We start from the raw sequence: 7,274 nt of genomic DNA on the forward strand, positions 1-7,274 counted from the left end.
AGGACCCCAGCTTCAATTAGTACATATGAGGAATGTAGAAGAGGGCTGACAGATGCAGAAGAGAGCAGAATTAAGACTGCATGAATAACTCTTAAATCAACTATTTTAAAGCTATCTTAAAACTGAGTGCTTGGCTTTGCTGCCTACATAGATAGCTATTTTCATTATTTTTATGTAACATAGATACATATATTAAATTATTGATGCTAATTGTTCTTATTATTAGCTTACATCTGTTATACAAGAGGTTCATTCCTCATTATGTCTGATCATATAAAAATGCTGAAGAGATTTTCTCTTAGTAGGCATTTTCCCCCCAAAAGGGCACACATGGTTCACCAAGATCAAGAATGCATATTTGTTCAGTTCTCCAGATGTTCTCTTTGTTTAATGCTGTGATGCTTAAGCTCATATTTCACTGTGTGGGCTCTTAAGTAATTCAGCTTTTGAACAAATTATTTGTACTTTTTTAATGCCTTAGAGGTCAAGGTTAAAGATAAGTTTGAACCAAAAGTCTAGTTATAGCCAGAAGATTCAAAACTGGGGGTTTTGCTTATGTCTATCTCTATTCATGATTAAATGAAACTTGAAAAGGAATGACTTATTAAGGGTTAATATCAGTTAATATAAATATTCTGATTCTTTAATTTGCATCTTTTCCTAATTTTCCTAGAATGGCAAAATTAAGTTGGACTCTTTATTAACTTCAGAATTTCTTTACTATTATCAATAAAATATGTTGATAATATATCAGTTTCCACATGCAAATATAGAGAAGTAGTTAGGCATGTTAGTTTGAAGTTAGACAGAAGGAAGGGCAGGGTGGCACCTTAATGACTAACTCATATATAAGAATATAATTTGTATGTTTGAATAGTATCTTACCAGTATTATATACCAATAACAGTAAAAGTACCATTAAAGGGAGATTACATCACATAGGGCATTTATACACAATCCTTTTCATGCTGCAATGTGCCGGAGAAGCAGCACGTCAGAGCAGACTCAATGGATCGAGTATGTGCTGCACATGAGCTAACACACCCGGTGCTGCATTGCACACACATCTAAAAAAGCCCATAACCTGTATCCTATTTCCTTTCACCAGATTTTACAAAAACTGGAAAAGGAAAATGCAAATTACAACTCCTCCACCACCTAATCCTACTGTTTACCTGAAAGAGAGCATCAATATTGCTACTGCTTGCCCTTTCCTGGGGTATTCTATTTCAGCTGATTGATACTGTGGCTGGGGTCTCCCATTCAAGGTCTATTAATAAGATGCATTGATTCAGCAATGCATAAGGTCCCTGTCTTTTGGGCTAGAGACAGAAGTTACACATAAACCAGTTTAAGTCATCAGAAACTGGATTAAACCTGTAACAGAACAGAAGTTCAGTGCATATAAACCAGTTTCAAAATGGCTGAAACTGGTTTAAGATAAACCTGGTTGGATGTAGTATCAGACTTAACTGATTTGAGTCAAACCAGTTTATGAAACTTCTGTCCCAGACTCCTTCCTGATTCCAGTTAAATCAGAGTCCCCCAGCATCCCAGCATGCTTTCTAGCCCTGGGCTGGTTGGTGCTGTCTGCTCCACCAGAGGAGGGTTGCAGGTGGGGAGGAGGCAGGGACTGCCCCTCCCTGCCCCAGGCAAACCCCGGCTGAGGTCTGGGCCCGGGGTGCAGGGGGGAGTTAAACCCCGCTTCTCCCGAGTACAGAGCTTCCCTGTTCTGCTAAACTTACTGAAAGTTACTGCTGGTTGTGACTGTGGACTATGTCCAGAGGTGCCTGGAAGCAGGAAGAGGAAGTGATGAGCAAGCCTGCAGAGTCCTGCTGCTGTGATTGTGAACTGCAAACCCCAGATACCTCAGGGGCAGCAGGAAGAGGAAGCAAACACACATGCTGGCTACATATCAGAGAGCCATGCTCTAGTGCCCTCTGGCTTCTGGCCTGAGCCACTGCAAGCATGTAGCTGCATTTCCTGAATCAAAAGTATATGTGTGTCCAGTTGTTTCTCAGTTTAATCTCTGCCTCTTTGACTAACCTGCAAAGACTGAATTGATTCAGCCTCAAACTTTTTGTACTTAGCCTTGGGGTAGGGTGGCCATCATAGAGGACAGTCTGGTTGTCCTCTCTCCTCTATTGATATGAAACTGGACGCCTTTATGTCCTCTATTTTTCTCTCAAAGAGTAGCAGAAAACTGGAATGTCCTCTGTGATGGCCACCCTACTTGGGGCTGTACTGGCAACATGGAGGCTCCCAATGGAAACGTGGGTGTGAGTGTCTTTGTACTAATACAGTTTCCTCTCAGTGGATCTTTAGATGCAAGGAGCCACCATTAAAGTCTTTGATAGCAGTAACCACAGACAGCATAGGCTCAATGTAGCCTTTGGCCAGTACAGAACAGAATTTTCCATCATCATTATGTCTGCATCTAAAGGTATAGCAAAGATCTTTACCTGGGTTGAAACCCTAAATACCAACCAATACCAATACTAACTTTGGAGAAGAGAAGAAAAACCCAATGGGGATTCAAATAGTTCACCTCTACTAGCTTCTAAGTAAAAGGTGAAGTTTAACCAAATAAAATGTTAAGCATTTTAAGTATTGTGCTAAGTATTGAGCATGCCTCCTTCAGGTTGCATTGACAAAATGTTACATATTATTTTCTTGTTTTTTCTCCTTCACTAGAAGGAAAAATATTTTTCTGTAGAAAAAGTAGGAGATAGAATGCAATCATTTGCAATGAAAAACTCCTTAAGAGATGAACTAGAACCTGCAGTCCAGGTGTTTTGGAAAACACGCTTTTTCCATCTTCAAGTTCTCCTATGCAGTACTGAACAGATCCCATTGTGCAATAGGAGCAAGCTAACAGGCACTCTGCTTGTACAGGATTTTATTTAGTGAGCATGATCCTGTGCATGATTTTTGTACCCTAGTATAGGGAGAAGCTGTGGAGCACTATGGGGGATTCATACATTTTCTCCTTCCCCCCCAAAAAGTTGGAGCATCCACAAGAGCACAGAAAGATGTTAGCATGTGCTCGCTAGCATTATAAAAGTCCAGTGGAGACAAGATCTATTTCAATGTAAAATAAGGTGGCTGAGTAAAAGCCTACCAATTTCCCCACTAGACTTTTAACTTAACCTGACCTTAGACTGTGTTAAAGGCAGTGTGTCTTTCCTACACTAGGTGTTTAATATGATATTTAAGACTGAAGGAATTGTTATGAAATCACCCTGTGGCTATGTTTGAAGTACAGGGGATGGAGAGATTCTTTCTTGCCACAACCCCAGTAGAATTTCTCAGCTTCTAATCTAGTAGATTTGATTCAACATATACTCAACTAACACCGGACACATTAAAATAAGAAGGAATTTAGGAGGTAACCGATGGAATAAACAGTCTTGTAGCCCTGAGATTTAAAACCAACCCAGTTCAACAGTGAACAAGAGCTGTTATTACCTGATTGTCATGTACTGTCCTATAGGAAATTAGTTTGGTACTCTCAGGCAGCGTTCCCTCTAAGCTGTGTGGTGTGCGTGGCCATGCAGGTGTGCCTGGCAGCATGGCATGACAGAACCTACATAGCTGCGCACACCACGCAGCTTAGAGAGAATGCTGCTCTCAGGGTGCACCTACATGAGATGCTTACTGTGTAGCAGCCTAAAAACACTGTGCAGTAGCGTGGCAGTTAAAAACCATGCTAAAATGCTACTGAGCAGTATTATTAGGGTACGACACGGTAAGCATCACAAAAAAAAAAAAGGTGCGCTGGCACTGCTGTGCAATAACTGTAGTTACTATGCATTTAGTTAGTACTTCATTAAGCACATACTAAACTAAATGGACAGTAACTACTGTGCATTAATGAATGCGTATATGCACTCTCAGATCAGCTAAATCATTCCAAAAGTCACCCCCAAAATACACATTAATACTTTTTGTCATCCTTACTGACAGTTCCAAAATTACTACCATGAACTCTAATCTATCATCTCCCTTAGAGGTAAATCCCTGTGGGGTTGAAATACATTGGTTTGACAGTGCCCGGAAGCTTTCCTACTCAGTGTCCTGTTGTTTCTGAATAGAAACGGAATGACATTCTTTGGCATCTTCTTAGAACACTATAGTCAAATATATAGAAAGAGATTTAAAAAGTATAGATACAGGGATCAGGGAAGTTGAAAAAGAAAGAAAAGCAGGGAGGTTTTTATGATAAGAGGAATTTCACAGCATCTAAGTAACTGGTGCTCATTTGTTGACTGTCCAGCCGGTGACTGATTGCTATGTTCCTGAGTCATGGCAATCAGTCATCAGGGTAAGTACTTATTATTTTTTCATCTAAACATTTTATTCATCAAAACTAAAACTTTTTGTAGATATATCAGTTTCAATTAAATTTGTATCAGGAGAGGTTTCTCGGATTCAGGATCACATTTTTTAGTCAGAATGAGAGAGGGGAAAAAATCCCTCCTTAGAGGATAGAACAACAGTGATTCCCAACTGGAGCACTTTAGCACCCTGGGGTGCCTCAAGAGCCTGTTAAGGGAGTCACAGAGTGCTTGGTGGGCAGGAAATAGAGTTGAAATCACCAAATAATCTGGGAAAAAGGCTTGGGTCATACTCTAATTAGAAAGCCACAACACAGGGGTAGCAGGATCCAGTGCTGCTCTTGAAGAGGAAGGAAAACTGCAAAAAGACTTAATGGTCCCCTGGACCTCCCTTTGCATACATAAGTACAGCAGGGTGGGGAAACAAAGCCCTGGAGGAAAGTGTTTAGTACCCTGTAAAGCTATGAGGCCTATTCAGGAGGTACAGGCTGCCTGGAGAAGGGAGGTCAAAGGACCCATTGGTGGCTATCACACTACCAGACATTGGAAGAAGAATCCTGAGTGAAGCACCAGGCTTGATGGGGTTTTTCCCCATGTCAACCTGAACAACACTGAACAGTTCGTATCCTATATACCTGATGTTCACATGGTTCTGCTCAAAAGTAACACCAATGCATGTTTCCTGAGTGTACATATGTGCTTGATGGGGGAAGAATACACAAAAAATGTGCATCTGAATGACCTACAGTTTTACAGACCTTGCAGTTCATTCAGAGATCCAGCACTCAGAAACATATATATATTTATAACATAGTTGGAGATATTACTACCACTAATCATACAGAGTGTTTTCTGGGAAACGGCCTTCATTTAATTCATTTAAACATAACCCCATACATTTTATTACTAAATAGAAGACTAGTTTTCTGCATCATATTTCAGGACAGCCTGTGTGGAGGCACAGATGGGAAATGGCTCAGACAAACTGTAAGAGGGGACCACAGCTTTGTGTTACCCCCATCCCCTAAAAACAAGAAAAAAAATATGAAGGGGTACATGAGCTGAAACCTTGAGATGGAAGGGGTACACTTGTTCAAAAAGGTTGAAAACCCCTGCAGTAATCAATCTGAGATCAATCAGCAGTTAACACTCAGTGATCAGCAATCAATCAGCAATTGGAGATTCACAATCAGCAATCCACAGAGATCAGCAATGAATCAGCAGTCATTGATCAGCATCCAACCAGCAATCATTGATCAGCAACAGTCAGGATCAGCAATCTGTACAGATCAGCAATCACTGATTTAGCATTACGAATCAGAATCAGCCATCAGTGAGCAATCAGCAGCCCCATCTCCTACTCAAGAGCCTACATGGCACTGAGGAGGCTGCAAAGGAATGACAGAATGCAACCAGCATCTATCCACAATCAACACTCTGTGATCAATCATCATCTTTGAATACTCATGGCAATCAGAAGTCCCAGACAATTGGAAAAGGGCAAATATAGTGCCCATCTTTAAGAAAGGGAAGAAAAAGGATCCAGGTGTTGAGCCCCAGCTCAAGTCTGGGATCGTGCCCGGTATGCAAAAGCCAATAAAGATACCAGGGGTGAAAGTATAAAGATTTATTGCTAGCAATACAAGGTGCAAGCGGAATAATTTCACGTAACAAGCACACAGATTCTTAATTCTAAGAATCTTTTATACAGGAGTATTGGACCTTCATAAGCATTCTTGTTTGCTAATTGGTTATAAGGGAGTGACGCAAGGAGTTCTTTACTGAGCATGTCTCTATACCTGCGTTTTAGCTATGTATCTCATTTCCATACATGTATGTTTCATTAGGATACTTTCTCCCCACCTAGGGGTGTGAATCTTAATATTTAAATCAGCTCTTTGCCCTAGTCCACTAATTCTGCTTTTGTTTTCAAGCCTCCTTTATCTAAGACTGTCTTCTCCTTATCATTGCAGATGGGCATTAGTTACATAACAGAGACTTTTGCTTGGGCTATGTGTAGTGGTTTCTAGGTCAAACCTGACACAGGGAACTACAAACCAGTCAGCCCCTCCTTGGTCCTTAGAAAAATCATGGAGCAGGTCCTCAAGGAATCCATTTCTAACCACTGGGGAGAGGAGAAGGTAATTAGCATCAGTCAGCGTGGATTCACAACGGGCAAGTCATGCCTGACCAACCTGTCTGCCTTCTATGATCAGATGACGGGCTCTATGGATGCATGGAGAGCACTGGATGTGATAAACCTTTATTTTAGCAAGGCTTTTTTGATATGGTCTCCCACAATATTCTTTCAAGCAAGCTAAAGAAGTATGGGTTGGATGAATGGAATGCACAGTGGATAGAAAACTGGCTGGATCAACAGGCTTAAAGGGTAGTAATCAATGACTTGTTGTGTAGTTGGCAGCCGGTGTCAAATGGAGTGCCCCAGGGGTCAGTCCTGGGTCCAGTTTGGTTCAATATCTACATCGGTTACCTGGAAGATGGGATGGAGTGCACCCTCAGCAAGATCGCAAACAACACAAAACTGGGGGAACTGGTTATGCTGAGTGTAGAGCTAGGATTCAGAGTGACCTTCACAAATTAGAGGATTGAACCAAAAGAAATCCCATGAGGTTCTTTAAGGAGAGGTGCATTTCGTGTGAGTACTAGTAGCCCAGACAGGTGCAAGTACTCGGCCATTAAGAAGACTAATGCCATAGCAGAGGTGTGGAGTACTCCCATGGAGCCACCCCGATTTGTTCCAGTGTTCACCTGACTCTTGATCTTCTCAGCTATTTTTAGAAAATGATTTTGAAAGGTTAAGGTGCACTCAAGTGTCACACCTATGGAGTTGGATCATATTTTTCTCCGCAAAAGGTGATTTTGAGATGAATATGTGTTTTGTGCGTTTTGAGGTGAAACGCTGAGATAATGGACTTA

This window comes from Alligator sinensis, unplaced genomic scaffold (assembly GCF_000455745.1).
Source record: "Alligator sinensis unplaced genomic scaffold, ASM45574v1 scaffold162_1, whole genome shotgun sequence".
Taxonomy (NCBI): domain Eukaryota; kingdom Metazoa; phylum Chordata; order Crocodylia; family Alligatoridae; genus Alligator; species Alligator sinensis.